Source organism: Ambystoma mexicanum, chromosome 4p (assembly GCF_040938575.1).
Source record: "Ambystoma mexicanum isolate Mex_15411 chromosome 4p, UKY_AmexF1_1, whole genome shotgun sequence".
Lineage (NCBI taxonomy): Eukaryota > Metazoa > Chordata > Amphibia > Caudata > Ambystomatidae > Ambystoma > Ambystoma mexicanum.
This window is the reverse complement of record NC_090927.1, coordinates 157,064,160-157,086,150: the sequence shown is the minus strand read 5'-3', so window position 1 is coordinate 157,086,150 and position 21,991 is coordinate 157,064,160.

The window sequence follows — 21,991 nt, the reverse complement described above, 5'->3', positions numbered from 1 at the left end:
TTTACTGTGGCTCCTGTATCAACCAGCAAAGGTATGTGTTGCCCACACAAATTCACTGTCACTTTTATGGCAACCTTGCCATCAGATGTATCAGAGATCAGCCTAACATATTCCTTGCTATATCTGTCATATTCTTGATACTGATCGACATCCAGATGTTCCCCTTCAAGGATCTTCTAATTGCATTCTCTTTTCTTGATTTTGCGTTTGGTATGACTGTATAATCTGATCATGTTCTTGTCTGGCCTGTTCAGTTGTTTCTATTTGTAACTCTTCTATTGCCGTTATGAATCCTGGCCGTGATGCTTGATTGGTTGCTCTGGCAATTGTATGAGGCCTTGTAAAGTCTTTTTCTTGATATGCTTTTATGTTGAATGTCTTCTGTTCGGCAATATTTGCATGTTGGACCTGTATGCAGGTAATGAAGGTAATCTCGCTCTACACATTGGCCCTCATTACGACCCTGGCGGTAAGTAACGGACATTACCGGCATGGCGTAATGACCATGTCCGTGCTGGCCAGATACCGCTAAAAGCTGCACATTACGACTTCTCGGGCACGAGCATTGCGCCATGCCGGTAATGGAAATACTGCCATGCCACTAAAGGCATAATAATGGCACTTAACAGCATCGTATGCCGTGCAAATAACACCTCCGCCACCCTACGCTTCCATATTAACGGCCACCGCTAATAGCGGTAACCGTAAATAGCGGGAACCGCAATTAGCGGTGATCGCAAATAAGCGGATCCGGAAGTTGCGTCACCGCACAGGAACGGGAAAGAGCACGGCGGCCATCTTTAAAAACACAATCCATTGCCATCCTCTTCAACCAGTGGACACCTGACCCCCCCAACCTCCACAAACCTTCTCCTACACCTATCAATCATCAAAATGCCGAAAGGTCTGAAAAAACCAGAGACTGGCTGTGGCAGGAGCGCTTTTCCAGTGAGGAGTTGAATATGTTAGTAGAAACACTACAAGAACATGCCAGCGTAGTTTTCTTGACAGAGATGACCAGACCGGCGATAACACGAAAGAAGGCCATATGGGACATGGTAGCACAGCGGGTCAGTGCAGTTGGCACAACACCCCGCAATGCAAGACAGTGCAGAAAAAGGTGGGACGATCTACGGCTCTGCGTAAGGAGTATACTGTCTGCAAATAGAAACCTGGGCATGGCAACTGGTGGAGGAACTGAGTCACCGATCAAAATGCAGCCGTGGGAGGAGATATGTGCCGCAACCATAGGCACAGAGAGCATCGAGGGGGTGGGAGAAATGGAGAGAGGAGCCCCGACATCAGGTGATGCAGGTAGGTGCCTTGAATCCAGCCATGCCAAACTCACTGAAGTCCAGATTTTTGGGAAGTGCAATGATGCCTAACTGGGTTAACACGACACATAAGCAGAAGACTGCCTACAGGCAGTGTTGATCTCCACCGTCTACACATGCAGTATGCACACACTTTCTGTAGGAACCCACATGCCTCCATGCTTCTACCACCTAGGAGGGAGACAAACTGTATGTCACTGCCTCCAATGTGCACCATCTAGTAATCAAAATAAATGCAGCCATCACAATGCCTGCTCAATGTCCGCAGACCCATCACTAACCCTTTCCCTCCTTTGCTCCACCACAGGCTCTCATTCGTACAGTGCCGACGATCACACTGCCACCACACCTGCCAAGAAGGCCAGGCCCGAAGTCCCAACACAGCGACCCTCCACCTCTGCTGCAAAAAGCAAACCCCCACAGCAGCTGAAATCTACCAGCACAACACAGGCCAGGGCACAGATGTGCACCAAGTTAAGCACCACGGTACCACCTATGACGAAAATCCTCAAGTGGTGTCCACTGAAGGCACTGGGTCTGCAGGAAGCAGCACGATTGGCGAGACTGCTGCCACCGCAGCAAACTCTGACAATGATGTAGGGGATGATGATGTTGTTGTGGGTCCCCCCTCAGCCCCCTTCATTCCCCCTACCTGTCCCCATGCAGTCAGCATGATGATGGCATACAGGGGAAATCCCCTGATGACTCTTGGCCGGCCACTCCATGCCCAGTGGCAGATGTGCAGGAGGGGACCATCACAATGGACACGCCACTAGCATTATCCATAGTCCAAAAACAAACAGGAGTCGATGGAAGAAATCATCACGCGCCAACAACAACTGTCCACCCTCTTGACACAGCAAGGGCGGAAATGCAACAATGTGCAGAAACTGTGAAGGCTGCCATAGAGTCCAGCTCCAAGGATATTTGTGCAGAACTGGCCGCTGTGCGGCACATACTTTCGGAGCTTGTCCAAACGATGAGGGACATGCATCCTTGTGAGCAGGCCAGTACCTCCTCGGCTGCAAGTTCTACAAGAACCAGCCCCGTCCGCAGATCGGGCAGGAACCTGCGGCATACAGACCGGGGTGCACCGGGTGCCGGGAGAGGGGGTGCCAATAGAGGCCTCCCTGTGGAACGATCACACATGATGCACTTGAGCACTGACATCCCCAACATGTTAAGGGGAGTTGAGGGGGAGAGGGGAGTGGGTTTGTTGGGGAGTTGAGGGGGAGCAGGGAGGGGGTGTGTTGGGGATTTGAGGGGGAGGGGGGAGTGGGTTTGTTGGGGAGGTGAGGTGGAGGGGGGAGTGGGTGTGTTGGGGAGTTGAGGCGGAGGAGGGATTGGGTGTGTTGGGGAGTTGAGGAAGAGTGGGGAGTGGGTGTGTTGGGGAGTTGAGGGGGAATGGGGAGTGGGTGTGTTCATTCAAATCACTATTTCAATACACTTTTTGGTTATGCACAAATCACATGTGTGGACATTGCTCATTGCGTACGTGTGCTTTATTGGTGAACAGTCCACAGTGTGCATGTCCCAGACACACCCAGTGCCCCAAGTGCCATCTCCATGTGACACCCCCGTCCATGTGTGCTAGAAGCATTGGTTAATGAGAGTCTGACGCATGTCACGTCCCTCCTGTGCATCGCTTCCTCGATGAGGTGCTGCCCCATCCCCACCCTCAACATCCTCTTCGTCAGGTGGTTGCAGTTCAGCGTCAGGAGGCAGGGGCACATTCCGTCTGATGCACATATTGTGTAGTATTACACATGCCATGACGATCTTTGCCACCTTCTCATGGCGGTACAGGAGTGCCCCACCAGCTCGCTGAGGCAGAGAAACCGTGCCTTCAAGAGGCCAAATGTCTGCTCAATCACCACACGGGTTCGTGCATGTGCACGATTGAAGTCCTCCTCGTGCCGGTTCTGTGGGTTCCGGACTGGGGTAAGGAGCCATCTCCTCAAGGGATACCCTACATCACCTGTATGTGGGAAACAATGTATGTGTCAGTCAGGACATCAGATTGCAAATCATTACGTGACACCATGGCATGCATTCATCTTTTACCTTGAACCCCATTTCCATGCACAAATGGAGTCACACGATGTGACCGCTATATGTGTATTCCCCTTATGGACAGTTTTGCATGCCACCAACTAGTGTATGCAGGGAGGTCCTGTACCTTGTGAGTGCCCATCTACTGTGTTAGTCCATAGCGGTTGTTTTGGTGATCTGGCAGATGTCCAGTGATATTAATGCTTTCATCATGGCACCATTGCTGTCAGCCTCATGATGATCTCACTGACCACTAAAAATATTGTTATGCAATTCAGTTGGGCCTCTGTGTCAGTGTAGTGGTGTATTGGTGTTCATGACCGCCATGTGACTCCTTTGTGCGCAGTTATGGGGGACTGGCCTTTCAGTTGATGGTGTTTGGTGCTGTGTATTGCCTGAAGTCATTGCATGTAGCTGCATTGTGTTGGGGTGGGTGTGGTCTGATTTGGTACAGTGCACATGCAGATGGTTGTGGAATGGTTGGAACACAGCTTCATTCACATGGTAGGGCTGATCACATCTAGCATTATGTGGTCAGGTGTCAGCTGAAGTCTGGCCTGCTTTAGGTTATGAGCTCTACATGTCAGACAGGTAAAGTATGCATCTCCCCCATGCAGGGCCATCTCCCCCATGCAGGGCCATGTCAGACAGGTAAAGTATGCATCTCTCCCCCCCTCCATGTCAGACAGGTAAAGTATGCATTGGTACATCAATCACCTACCTACCTCACATTTTCATGGCCATGACATGAGACTCACCGAGTAGTCAGGATCTCGGCCCTGCATGTCGCTCCATGTAGCGTGGTATTGTGGAGTTCCGCAGGACCATTGAATCATGGGTTGATCTGGGGAATCGGGCACAACAATGTGTGATGATCCTGTTTGAGTCACATACCATTTGCACGTTGATTGAGTGGTATAGCTTACGGTTGTGGTACACTACCTCCATGGCATGTGGGACCACCAATTCCACATGGGTGCAGTCGATGGCATCAATGCAACCAGGTATGCCGGCCAGTGCATGGAAACCCACTTTGGTGTTTGCATCTCTCCCCGCCCACCCATGTCAGACAGGTAAAGTATGCATCTCTCCCCCCACCCCATGTCAGACAGGTAAAGTATGCATCTCTCCCCCCCTCCATGTCATACAGGTAAAGTATGCATTGGTACATCAATCACCTACCTACCTCACATTTTCATGGCCATGACATGAGACTCACCGAGTAGCCAGGATCTCGGCCCTGCATGTCGCTCCATGTAGCGTGGTATTGTGGAGTTCCGCAGGACCATTGAATCATGGGATGATCCGGGGAATCGGGCACAACAATGTGTGGTGATCCTGTTCGAGTCACATACCATTTGCACGTTGATTGAGTGGTATAGCTTACGGTTGCGGTACACTACCTCCATGGCATGTGGGACCACCAATTCCACATGGGTGCAGTCGATGGCACCAATGCAACCAGGTATGCCGGCCAGTGCATGGAAACTCACTTTGGTGTTTGCGATCTCCTGGGCAGACCGTGGTAAGGAAATGTGGTTGTCTGTGTGCTTGAGGAGGGCATCAATCACTTGGTTCAGCGTACGTGAGAATAATGGTTGTGAAATGCCATGCAAGTGCCCCACTGTGTGCTGGTAGGTGCCTGTGGCCAGGAAGTGGAGCACGGACACTAGCTTCAGTAGGGGGGATGGCGGTGGGTGTTTCAATCATGCTGACGATGTCATCGTGTATCATGTCCACGATGGTGGTGATGGTGTCCCGGTCTAAACGGTACAGGGTGTGGATCTGCTCAGCGGTGAGGTTGCATGGACTGGCTCTGATGCGTGGGATAGGGGGCTGCCTGCGTGGTGGCTCTGGCTGTGCTGGTGGGGCTTGCTGGCCCTGCCTTGCCCTCCTTCTCCTCCTGTGTCTCCTCTGTGCTGCCTGTTGTAGTAGTAGTAGTTGTTGTTGTTGTTGTTGTAGCACTTCCATTGCAATCAGGTTCTTCAGCCCCAACATTGCTAGTCGTATTGGAATCATTGTGGAGTGTGACTGGGTGTGGGAAGGGGTGGGGTGTGCTCCTTTTGTACTTGGCCAGTCTGTATTGCCTCCACCTGTGCTGATTGTGTGCATCTGTGTCACTTAGGTACACTGCACATGGCCGTTTACGGTTGATCCGCGATGGCGGTATTAGCACCATGTCGTTGAGGTACTTTACGGCCTTCACAAGGGCGTTAAGAGCATGTCCGCTTGGCTCGTGGTTATTCCCACTTTGCGCCATACCGGTATTTGCGGCATGGGAGGTCGCGTGCCTGTGCCCTTGGCGCTGTTAGCGGCACCGTTGATTACGGTGCCGCTGATAACGTTATCTCGGGTCGTAATAGGGCCTAGTGGTAAGCGATGCCGGTAATCCTTTACCGGCATCGTTTCCCACTTACCGCCAGGGTCGTAATGAGGGCCATTGTTTGAAAGTGGTTCTGTTGGGCGCATCGCATACACATTTGCCCAAGAGCCGGGCATTGACCCTTATGTGGGCATTCAAATCCACAACGATAACATTGTCTTTCTGGTGTATTTCTATGGTTATTATTCCACCATTCTTGGCGGGGTGCTGTGCCAGAGTATCGTGTTTGCCCTTGTATATTATGACCTATGGCAGCAATGGTGTCTAGTCTCTTTGAGTTCTCGATGTTTGCCGCTTGAGTGACAACTCTTTCGTACACTCTTGCCAGTTCTAATACATCCTTTAAGGTAAGTGGCTTCTTTAGGAGGTGTTTTCGGAATAGTCTTATTGCCTCATTGTCACTAAAGTTGGCAAACTCCGAATATGTTGCTTTCCTCTGCAGTCGTAGTACAAACTGTGCTATAGTTTCATGTGGAGCTTGTGTACCTTGATTAAATGTGTATCATTCATAGTCTCTGTTAGGGGGAATTATTAATCTTTCACTGATAGCTGTGACTAGAAGTTGGTATGTTGCTTTCTCTTCAAGTGGTATAGTCTTGATGACACTTTTTATTTCTTTTCCTACCAGATTTATGAAGATATCTAATTTATTTGGGGCCTCCTAATTTCCTACGGCCCTTAGAAATTCTTCAAACTCGTCTATCCACTCCTGCCAGCGTTGTCCTTGATCATCTTGTGGTTCAAGACTGAATGGATTTGGGCGGCGTAAATTACTTAATGGGTTTTTGGATATGTTATTAATGTGCAGGATGCATCCCTGTTGCCAAATGTAAGAATGTGGGTCACGCACAAAAGAGTCGGAGTCTCTGATGGTCTGTACACTTTTACTCATAAGTTGGGCTGAGTACAGATTTAAGTTATATGTCATGAAGAGTATAGAGACGTCCACCAGCCCCACACTTCAGCTGGACATCTTCAACGGTACCAAAATGAACCCCCCGCACACATCATTCCACACTCACATAACGTTCCAAGCAGATGACCTCACACACTCACAGACCTGAACCATTATGCCATTAAAGGAAGATCACTAGATATCTCCCTCCCTTACCGTATTGACACACAACAGAACAATCACTCTAAATCAAAGCAACCTGTAGTTAGTAACTCCTAAGCTTCCCCTCAACTAAGGCATAAACATAAAGGCACTCCAACGCACTGTGACATAAACAAACTGCGGGCCCTGCAGTCAAACCACAACCGAGGAGACCAGCCCCATCATCACCCAACTAAACAAACACCAACCTTCCACCCCAACTATCATTCATTCAAAACTAAGGCCACCCACCTATAGACAAAAGTGGCTGATACATGAGCAAGAAACCTCACACATGCAACTATGACTACCAATTTACACACCATGAGGCTTCACACAATCCCTCAAAACACTAGAAATGGCACAGACCGCCCGACCGGCCCATCCTGTGCATTCATTTTGTGCTGTTATTATATTGGTACTGCTCATCCATAGATGACATGGGTGTTCTGTGGTGGAACATCCATGCATCATTTGGTTCCGGAGAGAATGTTTGGTTTTGTGATTAGGAGAAAGGTTTGGGGCTGCTGCAGCTAAAGCACAACTAAAACTACACTGACAGATTACGCATTTAGTGGATCATTTCACTTAATACATTGCATGTACTTTGCACTCACAGTACTGGAGGCAACATGTCAGGGACAGGCCTAAGGCAGTGTCTGTAATGCTGTAGAGGATTAAAGTCCATGATCAACATGTTTATGGGAACAGGAATTGTAACTGTGGGAGCTGCATGTACGTAAAAACTGACATTTATTTGCAAAGGAATCAAAATGTGTCACCTGAATGCATCATTGATGCTTGCAATCAGCAGTTGGGAGGATGACTGCAGCCTCAGCAAACAATGAAATGTTACACTTCTGCAAATTGTTTCATTTCTGTTTAGTGGGGTGTGTGTCCATGTTATTAGCACATATCAGTGATGTAACCTCGGAATGTGTAATAGGACAGGGGATTAACAGGTGAGCATTTAGATTACCATTTTCTATTTTAACTGAAAAAAAGGTCATTCTAGTGCAGGCTTTAAAAAAGAGTTAGAATCTTCGGTATTATTAGTTCATTCAGCATATGCATGCTCGGTGGCCATCAGGCATGAAAAGTTGTTTTAAATACATTACTGAGCCACGCTGTACTCTGCGCCAACCATGGTGGACCTTTTTATGCAAATTTTTATGCTCCATGGTCAGGTATGGCATCTGGCCCCCTCCCCTCGCGGCGCGGTATGCTGGGCACATGTGTTGTTATTTCTTTGTCAAGTTGCTGCGTTAGGGGTGCTGACTTTTAAGACGAACACAGGTAGTTTGTTAGCATGGTATGTGTTGTGGACCACTTTGTATATATATTTATTTTTAAATTTGTTTATTGGCATTTTCAGTAATATCACTTACAAGTTTTGCAAATGCGTCTTGTGCATACTCTTTTACAATGCTTTTCGGTTTAGCCTTAACAATATAACAAACAACAAATAACGAATAACAGTAACTGTCTCCTTGCCATGTCCATATGTTTCAGCATCTCTTGTTTCGGGGAGGAGGTGGTATAGGGAAGTTGTAGAGGGTACAGGGGGGATACCTTCCCAGGACCATCATCGTTTCCAGTCATACATCTGGGGTTGCCCTTTCTTGTCTTGTAGTCTTGTAGATGAGTTTGTTTCGGGTCATGGGCTCATGGGGGCTTGTCGTCCGAGGGGAGGAACATATGCCTGGTAAGTTCTTTCCATGCCTCGAGAGCTCTGCTGGACTCATCCGTAGATCTAGTGACTTTCCTCCCAGGCCTTGGTCTCAGCCGACACCCATCGCTCCGCTTCACTATGCAATGCTTTGTATTGCGGTCCTGCGGGTCTTTTCCAGGACATGGCTATGGTTCTTTTGGCCAGAATGCACGCTATGTCCATGAGTCTGACTATGTGTTTCAGTTTGGCTAGCCTAGGGTAGGTTCCGAGTAGGCATTCCTCAGGTGCCCATTTGTAGTTGGTCATGCCTGTTTTCTCACATGTCTGTTTTACCCTATCCCACAGTGTCCTGGACTTGGGGCATTCCCACATCATGTGGATTAGATCCGCTTCCTCCCTCGTGCACCAGGTGCAGTGTGACTGCGATTGTTTGTTAAACTTAGCTATTCGTTTCGGGGTTAGGTAGGTTCGGTGCAACACATTCATCTGTATTTGTCGAAATCTATGATTTCTGGACACCTCTTTGGGGAATGCAAGTGCCCTATTCCACTCCCCCTCTGTCATTTCTCTGCCTACATCTATTTCCCATTTACCCTTCATTTCCGTGCTCCGGGGGTTTGGTATGTCGCTCAGGTGTCTGTATATTTGAGATATTGGTCTACTGCCCTCCCCCATATTGTATAACAGCCTGAGTAGTGGTTCCGGGTCCGGTTCCGCAGGCCACGCTTCCCATTTACTTCGTGCTGTGGAGCGAACCTTCTGGTACCAGAGGAACTGGCCCGTGTGGATGCCCTCTCTGTCCTGTAGTATGGCAAATTCTTTAAAGATGCCCTCTTCATAAAGATCTCCCCAGGTGTAAACCCCTCCGCTTTCCCATAATCTGATTTGTTTTAGATCAGTGACCGTTGTGTACAGGTCTGCGAGCAAGGGTATTTCTGGTGCATAAGCGTTCTGCGTGCGGGTGAATGTCCTTGTTCTATGCCAGATCTCCCTCCCCAAGGTGACTATGAGGGGTGCCGCTCCTAGCAGTTTCATAGGTACCCAGACCAGTTCCTTCAGGGTGAATGGGAGGCTCATGGTCTGTAGCAGGGGTGTTTCATCTGTGGGCTCGTCGGATAACCATTTAATTACAAAGCTAAGCTGAGCTGCTAGGTAGTACTTTTCTAGATTTGGGAGTTGGATGCTGCCTTGCGTGTATGGCAGGGTCAGTGTCGACAGCGCTATCTTATGTCTGTTTTCCCCCCAAATGAACTCTCTTATTAGCATCTCGAGCAGCCGGAAGAAGGGTTTATTAATATAGTAATGTACATTCTGGAACCCATATAGGAATCGCGGTAAAACAATCATTTTAATTATGGATGCCCTTCCCATCATAGATAAGGGGAGTCTCGACCAAAAGTTCATGGATCTGCGCAGAGCTGGGAGCGCTGCTTTTGTGTTATGTTCATGCATCAGTGCTGGGGTGTGCATTATTTGGATTCCTAGATATCGGAATGTGGTGGTCTGCCATCTTATCCCAGCCTCCGGGAGTGTTTCTACGTCCTCATTTTTTAGGGCCGCTAGTGGGAACAAGCAGGATTTTGCCTTGCTGAATTGGATCCCAGAGACTCTGGAGTAGTTGTCCAGGACTTCTAGTATAGTTGGCACGTTGATGTGTGGGTCCCTGACATATATAAGAACGTCATCTGCATAGAGCGAAATGATGTGGTCCACCCCTAATAGTCTTATGCCGGCGTCAAAAAACTGTTTCCGGAAATAAATAGCTATGGGTTCCAGCCCCAATACGTACAGCATTGGGGATAGTGGGCAGCCTTGTTTAGTCCCTCTTTGTATGCTCCAGGCGTCTGACACATGCTTCCCTGACTTTACTCTTGCTCTTGGCCTGGCGTATAGTATCTCAACCCATCTGATAAATCCGGGTCCGAAGCCAAATTCCTTGAGCACCGCCACAAGCCACTCCCAGTAAATGGAGTCAAAAGCTTTTATGGCATCGAGGGATAGTAATGCACTGGGACTCTCATCTTCACTAGTTTGCGCTATAATGTGTTGCAGCCTGCGCAGGTTCATTGACGTGTTGCGCCCTGGTATGAAGCCGTTCTGATCAGGATGTATTATGTCGCCTATTATTTTAGAAAGGCGGTTGGCCAGTATGGTGTTTAAAATGTTCACATCATAATTGCCACTTTGTATATATATATTCGCTATCACATTAATGAAAACACCAGGACGCTATGTAGTTTCTTCTTCGTTTAAACACATCTCTCAACTGACCGTCCAGAGTCAATTACCCTTCCGTATCCCACCCACCACATTCCAAGCATTCCATATTCTTTACATTACAACAACCCCCCCCCTTGGTTATCATTTACTTTCAACAATCATATGTCAATTAAATTCACAATCACATCTGTTCAATCAAACGTGCAGGCTTGCGAATAGCTCGCTGGGGCCTACACTGTACAGCTGTTTCCTGAGATTCTGGACCCTGCATATGTATTGGTGAAGCAGAGTTTTCAGGAATGTTTGTACATAGCCCTTCATCCTCATATTCATCTTGCGGTCCTTCCTCTTCATGTTCATCTTGCAGCTCTCCATCATATTCATCTTGGAATATCCTTCGAAAGAATGATGCATTCCTGGTGATCTCACCATCATCCCCCATAGCCGTAATCATAGGCCTTTTAACTGCTTTGACTAGTAGTGGCATTGACCTATATCTCAAATCCACTTTCCTTTGTTGTCTTTGCTGAACCAACACAGTCTCACCTACTGACATCTGATGTTCTCTAGCTTTTCTCTTTCGGTCTGTCCTTTCCTTCACGCTTGTTCTTTTTGCGCTCTCCCTTTCCCTTATTTCATCATTTCCAGCAGAGGGATAATCTTCAAGTTGCGGAAGCCTGGTCCTTGGTCTATACTGTATCATCAGTTCTGCAGGCGAACACCCAGTCGACTCATGTGGTGTATTGCGATAACTCGTCAACATCTGTGAGATCGCTTGTGGCATAGACCTAAGATCTGCAACAGCCTTCTCCCGGGTTTGTTTTATTGTAGCCATAAACCTTTCAACCATACCATTAGCCTGTGGCCACAACTGGGTGATTTTCTGATGTCTGAAACCCAAGTGCAAAGCAAACTTTCCAAACTCTTGTCCCTGAAATGGTGGACCATTGTCAGTCTTCACTACATTAGGGACACCCCATTCACTGAACAGTTCATCCAGCATTATCACCACATGATGAAAAGCTGTGGATGCCATGTGTTTGACTAAGAGGAACCGTGGATATTCATCTATTGCCACTAACAGATGACCTCCTTCCTCTAATGGCCCATAGAAATCAATGGCCACCCCCTGCCAGCGTCCGTCAGGCATTGGTACTATCTGAAGTGGGCATGAGGTGTTGTTGGTTGCGGTTAATTGATAAGCCCAACAATGTTGCAAAGTATTGTCTACAATTGTATCCATGCTCGGAAACCACATCTTGTTTCTTAGTATCTTTTTTGTGTTTGCAATACCCCGATGACCCTCATGTGCTAGTATCACAAGAGCTTTCCGTAAACTTTTTATGCTACCAATTTACTTCCCCGAGTAGCACTCCTTGATCAGTTGCCGTCAGCTCATTGTGTATTCCTGTCAATCTCTGGAGATCTCTCCTATCCACCCCTTCTTCTCCAAACCGTTCTGCGTCTAAACATCTCCACTTGTTAGTTTTGGTAGGTCTAATTGCTGCCTGGATTGTGGGATTAGCGTTGCTCTTTTGTACAAACAGGTCCTTTGTGATGGGTGGGGGAAGAGCATTAAGGGACAGGTATGATATGTATGCCTCCGCCTCTTCTTTCATCTCATTTTTAGGTGATCCTTCACGATGTCGAGACAAATAACCTGCAGGGTTAGCCTCTTTTCCTGGCTTGTGAATTATAGTATAGTCATATTCTTGCAGATGTATACCCCACCTTTCTACGCCTGGCAGCATTTTCACTCTAGAATTCCCAAAAAGCGTCAGAAGGGCTTGATGATCTGTGATGAGAATAAATGGGTTTCCTATAACAAAATGGTTGAATTTCTCACATGCCCATACTGCAGCAAGACTCTCCCGCTCAGTCTGCGAATACGCTTGTTCAATGGTGTTTAAAGCCCTACTAGCATATGCTACAATATGTCTCCCAGGCTCTCTGTTTGGGTTAGTCTGAGCCAGAATGGCACCTAGGCCAACCAGACTAGCATCAACTGTAATTTCAGTTTCCCAGACAGGATTGAAGTAGGCGAGCTGTCGATCACTGGTCAGCTCGTTCTTGATTGTTTCAAAAGCATCCTTACCGTTCTCATTCCAAACGAATGCCACATCTTTCTTGAGCAACTGCCTAAGTGGATCGGTTAACATTGCATATCTAGGAAGATATCGAGCACAATAACCTGTCATACCTAAAAAAAAGACTGTAGTTCCGTCACATCTTTCAGAGACTCCAGACCCAGAATTGCATTGACTTTGTCCGGGTCCGCTTTGATTCCCTTTTCCGAGAATATGTGACCAAAGAATCGTAGGCTATGCTAATTTATGTCACAGTTTGGGCCATTCAAAGTGAGACCGTTGTCTTGCAGGATTTTGCAAACTTGTTTCAGTGCATCGCCATGTTGATTTTGGGTAATACCAACTACCAGAATATCATCGCTGTAATTGAAGGCGTTTCTCACAGGTGCAATTAGCCACCTAATCATCGCCTGGAATATTTCAGCAGCTGAATTAAGGCGTTTGTACCGGAACAGACTTTCATGAGTGGTGAAGGTAGTGATAGGCCTGGACACAGGATCGATCACTAATTGATGGTAACCGTGATTTAAATCAAGCTTTGAAAATATGGTGGTTTGATTAAGTCGAATTATCGTATCTTCTATATTGGGCCCAGGATGTCTTTCCCTTTGTATTGCAGTATTGGGAATGTGCATGTCCACACACAGACGAAGACGACCATCCGCCTTGGGCACTACCAGTAAAAGAGACACCCAAGGTGTGGGACCATCAACCCTCTCGATGATATCATTATCAAGCAGCTGTTGCAATTCCTGAGATACCTTAGCCTGAAGATGAAATCCTATCCGTCGGGGATGTTGAGGTACAGGGTGGATGGAAGGATCAATTTGTAGGTGTATAACATTGTCTTTTAATTTCCCCACACCTTGGAATAATTTCGGGAATCAGTTCTTTCCTTGACAAGACTTGTAAATCATGGTTTTGTGAAGGGATTCCTTGTATAATTTCAAACTGATCATATTTGTCATCGATACGTTGTAGTTCGGTTGCTGTCTACAGATGAGGAGACACCTACCTATTGCCGGACTACTTATGACATGTATGTTGACAGATACACAACTTTTATGAATTAGGTTGCATGTAAATATCCCTTTAGAGGCCAATGGTTGCTCCCCACTGCAATATTTGAGCTTTTGATGGTTTCAAAGGGTATATATTTGCTATTCCTTCATAAGCTTTTTCACTCATCAAATTTACTGTGGCTCCTGTATCAATCAGAAAAGGTACGTGTTGCACATTCAAATTCACTGTCAATTTATGGCATCCTTGTCATCAGATGTATCATAGATCAGCCTAACATATTCCTTGCTATATCTGTCATATTCTTGATACTGATCTGCATCCAAATGTTCCCCTTCAATTGATGGATTTTCATAAGGATCTTCTAATTGCTTTCTCTTTTCTTGATTTTGCGTTTGGTATGACTGTATAATCTGATCATGTTCTTGTCTGGCCTGTTCGGTTGTTTACATTTGTAACTCTCCTACTGCCCTTATGAATCCTGGTTGTGATGCTTTAAAGGTTGCTCTGGCAATTGTATTAGGCCTTATAAAGTCTTTTTCTTAATATGCTTTTGTGTTGAATGTCTTTTGCATATCTGTCTTCTGTTCGACAATATTTGCACGTTGGACCATGGTAATGAAGGTAATCTCGCTCTACACATTGTCTGAATCTGGTTAACATTGTCTTTCTGGTGTATTTCTATGGTTTTTATTCGACCATTCTTGGCGGGATGCTGTGCCAGAGTATCGTGTTTGCCCTTGTATATCTTGACCTATGGCAGCAATGGTATCTAGTCTCTTTGGGTCCTCGATGTCTGCCGCTTGAGTGTCAACTCTTTCATACACTCTTACTAGTTCTAATCATCGTTTAAGGGAAGTGGCTTCTTTAGGGGGTGTTTTTGGAATTGTGACGATATGCATCCCTCAATGACTCTTATTCTTATTGCCTCATTGTCACTAAAGTTTGCAAATTGTGAATATGTTGCTTTCCTCTGCAGTCGTAGTACAAACTGTGCTATAGTTTCATGTGGAGCTTGTGTACATTGATTGCATGTGTATCGTTCATAGTCTCTGTTAGGGGGAATTATTAACCTTCCACTGATAGCTGTGACTAGAAGTTGGTATGTTGCTTTCTCTTCAAGTGGTATAGTCTTGATGACACTTTTTATTTCTTTTCCGACCAGATTTATGAAGATATCTAATTTATTTGGGGCCTCCTAATTTCCTACGGTCCTTAGAAATTCTTCAAACTTGTCTATCCACTCCTGCCAGCGTTGTCCTTGATCATCTTGTGGTTCAAGACTGAATGGGTTTGGGCGGCGTAGATAACTTACTTGGTTTGTGGATATGGATGCTCCAGACATGCCTTGAGATGGGTTTATGTCTCCACTTGCATTGTTAAGAGACATGCATGCTTATATTTCACTGTTCCGAAGGTTTTTTGTTGTATGCCACTGTTTGTTGGAATATTGTTTTAAAAGCAATTATGTATTTTCCTTGTGCTTTTGTTCGTTGATTTGTTGTATTTTGTTTCTATATTTACTTGTATTGTTTTTGTTTGCTTGACCTCTGTTTATTAAAATCCTTTTTGACTTTATGCATTTGATTACTTTGCTTTGTTTGAGTTGTGGGCCAGCAGGGATACTGTATTAATACATTCAACACATTAAAGTTCTTATTAGTCATGAATATGTTGCATTTCGTCGTTGTCTTCCAGCTTTAAAGTTGCTGTGTACATTCATCCATTACAGTATAGTGTTTATAGCAATGTACTAGTTGTTTTGTATATTCAGATTGCAGCAGTCGTATATTCAATCTGTAACTTTGTTTTTTTTATTTTGTAACATTTGTAATATGGCATCAGAAACTTGTTTTTGCTTGCATTCGCTGCATCGTTATAGCAACCCTTATGATTTCAGTTAATATGGCTGCACATTTTCTTATGTCGCTAGGTCCTTTCCTCTATTCTTTGAGGCTAAGCGGCAGCACTGTCACTGGTTTTGGAATCTAGTGGAGTTCGCGCTCGCGCCCTAGTAAGTAGCACAGCTTTTGTATTTTTGAAAAATGCTTTTTCTTAGTAGTTCACTTGTTGCCTTTGTTTCTGGTCACATACGCAGGAATATAATCTCTCTCAATTAAATCACTGTTTGAGGTTTTAAATGAGACGGCAGCACTTCGGGTTGCTTTGCGCTTCTTACCATCTTAATGATTTCCTCCGGCAGGTTGTCTTTCTCCATCACTTTTTCCGATTCCCAGTTACGACCTCCTCCTTAGGTCGCTCCTTAGTTCCTTGTTGTTGTATCAGCCCCCTCCGCGGGCTTCCAATATCTTTGGACCTCCTGTAGTTTCGTTTTTGGGTTATTTTTCCTCATCGCCAAATGTTGTGGACCACTTTGTATATATATTCACTATCACATGAATGAAAACACCTGGACTCTATGTAGTTCCTTCTTCATTTAATCTCATCTCTCAACTAACTCTCCAGAGTTCTTTACACTTCCATATTTCACCCACCACATTCCAAGCATTACATATTCTTTACATTACAACAGTATGGTGTGCCTGTCGGGGCACAATGGATTGCATGGAGCAGTGGCACCCGCTGTTACATGAGCAGGATGCAGGCATTTGGGGGCGGCAGGCCTCCCTCCATGGTGGTGAGGAGCTTCCCACCTTTATTGAAGGATTTGCTGTTGGGGGTAGCAGGCTCTTTGTACTTGTGTTACGCTGCATCAGGTGGGGGTGGTCTTGCAACACCATGAAATAACAATTGAAAAGACTGATAATCAATGCAGCGTTTGCAAGGAAAATAACATTTTATTGCATGCAAAAGTATCAGACGGTGCCGTAGCACTGAACTGGCAAAGAGCTCATAATACTGAGGAAAGGTAAAGGTTTTATAGCGGAAAATTAAAGTAACTATGCATGAAAAAGGTTACAACATAATCCTGCACTCCCCATTGGCTAAAACCTATATACAATACTAGACATCCCCTATATTCCATTGCCCTCTTGGCTACACATTCTCTAAACACATTCCCCTAACCGTGTGGCCTACTATATCGTCAGATTCGAAATTTAGAAGTTGATTGGCTACCAGTTACATTGTTTCAATACTACATTTCTCTTAAAGGTGAAATACTCTTGACCACCACGTGATGTGCACTCCTCCATCGGGACCTGATAAAAGTAAGAACGACAAGGCCAAATCTGTCTTCATAATACAATGGGCCTCCTCATTATACCAGATACGGTGGCATGCACAAAAAACTCTCTGCCCTTATAGATACATTTATTGGCATCACCTATGCTCCTCCCATTCCAAATCATGGTACATCCCTAGCAGGTCTCCCCCTTATCTCTCTGAGAACCCAGGTGCCCATGAATGATGTGATCGAGGCACCACTCTTGTGTTTGAATTTCGCTTATTTATTGATCCCTAAGGTGCAGTTCAAATGGAATAACCGCTCTTCGAGTGCCCTGCTCCCATGAATTCAACCTTCAAAGGGCACATGCCTACCTTCCCTCCCTGAACCCAACATTCCCATCCCAGCTCCCTGGAGCTCTGCAGCTGGACTCAATTACCTGTTATCAACACAACACGGCTCCCTGTGACCTTGGCCACATAACTTCACTCTGGGGGGAGGAAAAGGGACTTGTTTTGGAAACAACTAAACAGAGCTGCAGATCCACGTTAGGCCTGTTTCTCTTGTTTTCACAACTTCCCTGACTCCATCTCATACTTCTACCCACGTCAGCAACTTACTTGCACATCCTTTAAAACATAACACTGTCCACTACCGTTAAATGCAGACTACGTCGCCCTATCTTTAACCTCTGCAACCGCAAGGTAGATACATTGTCGCTCTTTCCATATGGCTATATAGAGTTTCTAATATGTGTCAAAGCTAACTACAAAGGATACCTATGCATTGTACCGCACCCAAGGAGGTAGGTAGGTAATACTTTATTTTGGTTTTAACCATTTACAAAGAGAAATCCAATTTAATACAGACTACAAAAATAAAACCCTATTAAAAACAGAAGTTGCTAAAAAAAAAGATAAATGATGTACATTTATAACCATACATATTGATAAAAATGGAATTAACATGCCCTTTGCAAGCGGCGACAATATATTCGCACAAATCGTTCACAAAACATGAATCAGTGCAAGACAAAACAAAATTCATTGCCTCCAGAAGAGTTCTATATCATTACAAATAAAATGTCTTTTAAACCACTGGTGTCTTAGAACTAATACTCTTGTACAGATAAACAGAAAATGCTGTAGATCCTCTATGGCAGCACTACCACAAGTGCAGTGCTTAGTTCTAAACCGGCCCCTTACTGGCAGAACATTTAATCTCCCCATTGCAAGAATACGTCTGTGAATGGGTGACCGAATGGCGTTCAACGTGCCAAAATCCTGATGTGGACACTGTGCTAATACCAAATGGCTGAGTGATCGTAGATTTGTCCTACTTTTTATAGTCAGGTTAGATTCTAACTTTCTTGCTTTCCTTTTCAACTCTTGCATAGTCAATAAACCCCCTTTTAACTGTTAATACACAACATGTCTTATACCAGGGGTACTCACCATAGATAGCGACTTTTATTAATTCACCCATGACATTTATAATATTTGGATTCTCTGAGGAAGCTGAGTGTATTTTCCGGACGTAGTCAAGACATCTACATTCGGCCCATATTTAAAGGCAAGAGCTAAGCCTGGGGTGCTTGGGCCTACGCCAAGCAGCGTCCTCAAATAGATGTGCAAAATACGATCCAGTCCAAACTGGACATGTTGGCCCAAATATCGCTGCAGCATAAAACGGATGCATACACCTTTGCTTCCACACCTGGAGGCATTTGTCTAGACGGAGGCTGCCATATTTATAATAAAATCTCATCAGACCCCCCCAAGCCATTTTGTAACCGTTTTTCCAGCAACTGTAGATGTGCAGACCATAAGCAATTACTCAAAAAAGCACACCCAAGTAGGAATATGAATGCACTGCATTCATGTTCGTATTATTTATAGACCCATTATATTTTTTTGTATTGGTTCCAAAAGGCACTATCTTTGTTTTATTTAGATTTAAGCTCAAGCCGTTTTCCTCAAAATAACTAGTTGCATAGCTCAAACTGGTCCTTAATCCTTTTGATGTTAAATCTAGTAAGATGGCATTATCTGCATATCGAAGCAAGGGTTGGAAGACTCCATTTAAACGAGGCAGAGACAGACCCAGTTGCAGGGGTCCAGCATAAAATCTGAAAAAAAGATGATAAAGAGTAAAGGGGCCATTGGGAAGCCCTGGCGGACCCCTTTATTCGTAACAAACTCCTCACTAGCCCCAAAACTAGGATGGCCAATCACTGAAGCCATATGCCCTCATTACGACCCTGGCGTTAAGGGATTAACGGTACCGGTAAGGGTAACGGTACCGGTAATCCTTTAACGCCAGATTACAAGGTCCCTTTGCGGGTCCCGACCTTAACGGCTGGTCTGTACCAGCTGTTAAGGTAAGGACCCGCAAAGGGACCTTGAAGGTGATTACGGTACCGCATTTTGCGGTACCGTAATTACCGCACTGCATTTTGCGGTACCGTAATTACCGCCTTCCCCATTCCCATTGAGCCCTATGGGGCAAAAATGGGAATGGGGAAGGGCCAATGGTAAATGGGGAATGACCGCCTCGCCAACCTTGGAATGGGGCGGTAATTCCCCATGTCACCATGGCGGATCCGGTAAATTACCGGCGTTAACCAATGGCGCTAATAGCGCCATTGGTTAACGCCAGGGTCGTAATGAGGGCCATAGTATTGGAATAAAGAGAAATAATTTATTTCAGAAGAGGGTGCAGAACCCCCATTTTTTATAGTTTTTCCACAAGAGGGAGTGATCAAGAGAATCAAAAGCTTTTGCTAGGTCCAAAAAACGTGCATGCACTATTCCACCGCTAAACATATTTATCAGTTATAGTAGCAAGGACAAATGCATGGTCAACTGATGTGGAACCCTTTCTAAACCCTGCTAGGTAGTATATGATGTTCCAACGCCCATTGCTCGAACCTACTCGCAAGACAGCTGGCAAAAATCGTAGCCCTGCTATCCAATAAAGATATCGGCTGATAGTAGTGAGGTTCGGAAAAAGACCCCTTTTTGAAAATAGGCTTCTTATTAAAACACTTTGTCCAGGATAGTGGAAGAAGCAATTTTGTTAAACACTTTAACAAAAGCCGAGGCCCATTATTCAGGGAACTACTTAAAGATGTCCGGCCTAACTCCATCCGGGCCAGGAGCTTTGCCTGGCTTGGTGCTTTTTATGGCCTCCAATATTTCCTCAGGTGAAAGCATAATGATAGTGCTCTCCCGACCCAGGTTTTGAAATAAAAGAGAAGGAGGTGTGCCATCTTTATAGAAAATATCCCCAAAATGTGCTACCAAAGACGATAATGATATTGGGCTAGCATCTCTAAATCCAGTCGCAACAAAATTAAAAAAACCTTTAACATTTCTATCCTTTCTATCGCCCAATGAGAACTGCTAGCACTAGCACTAAGACGCCTTATAATATGTTTTTCGCAATCTGAATCTCTTCACCTGACTGGGCCTTTGAACCTCCATCCCAACACTAGTCATTCCTTTCCTTATCATTGTTCCTCTCATACTGATGGCAGAATCAGCCGGTGACTTAACAATAGCAAGGCGTTTCTTCTACTGTTTCTGACCTCTATCCTGGCCCCACTCCCAATTGGGTTAAAAAAGTCAGTATGCCTGAAGAGGTGTATAGGCCATATAGCCACTCCTCAGTAAATTTCTGCTCTCAGGAGAAATGGGTAAGCAAATTTTCAGGACCACTTTAGAGCAAGGGTTCTCCCCTCTTGCACTGTAGGATGAGTAATTTAGCAAAGAAACGTATGGCAATGAGATATGCTTGACACTCTGAAACCTCACCGTAGTGAGCCTGCTGCACTCAATGGAAAATGAGATCCCTCTAATTCCCAACCTTTCTTCTGATTTCCTCGAATGGAACAAACATAGTAGCGTGACGCTATCCTCTAGCACCCTTCTGCCGTCCCCTACACCCACCTGATACATTCAGCCCACACCTAGAAAACAGACTCTTACCTGGAGGCAAGGCTCATGTTTGTAGAACACCAGGTTCTGCTATGTTTAGACCAGCAGTTGAGTAGAAGCCCCTTGAGTAAGTGGGAGGTCGAGGGGCCACATGCCTCTTATTTACAATAACATCATTGGTAGTATTGACAGAATTATGATATTCTGAAAAGGTTTTCTCTAACAAGCTAGGCTCCTACTCTTGATTTACCAACTAATTAAGGGTTCAAATGAAGAGGCACCTCAGCCCCCCACAGGCACACAAGGACATTCGATTGGTTGACTGCAGTTAATATGTCAATGTCAACAGCTATTCTATTAATTGGCTTACTGATTTTTTCAAACAGTATATTTGCTATTCTTTCCATATTACCAAAGTGGCCGCTAATGACTAGTTTCTAGAGTGTAGAGAGTTTTTAGATGACAAAAGGCAAAGACTCCAGCAAAAAAGCTTTATACTGCAACCCGTTGGATGATGACAAAAGGTAAGTGGATTCCAGTACTATGCAGCGTGGTGAGACTGTCAGGCTGTATGTGTTAAGAGGTTATCTGAAGGATATTCCACCAATATTCACCTTGAGCCTTCTCCTTCCAAACCTTGATATTTGTTCATTTTCAGTCAGATTCATGTATGACATATGAGAGGCCAGTCAGTACCACATATAGGGCCAGGCCGGAGTCTATAACAGATTGCCTCTTGTTCTGTAGTCAGTAACAGTTCAGAGGCAATCCTCCATTTCAGATTATGAGAGCCCTTCAAGGCTGTGGTCTCTGTGCAAATCAGTTGCAAACATTTCTTTCTGATTTCTCCTATTTCCTTTCTCAGTGACCACATCACACCAACATCTCATAGCTGATCATATCTGGGCCAGAGGATAGTTCAGGGGCAACACGTTTGTCTTGGAAGCAAGACAATGCAAAGCAACACAGGTTCAAATCCAGGTCCAGCGTTTAGAGACTGGTCTCGGGTATTAATGGCGTTATAAACATTAATTTATTTATACTAGAAGATTTGAACCTCTG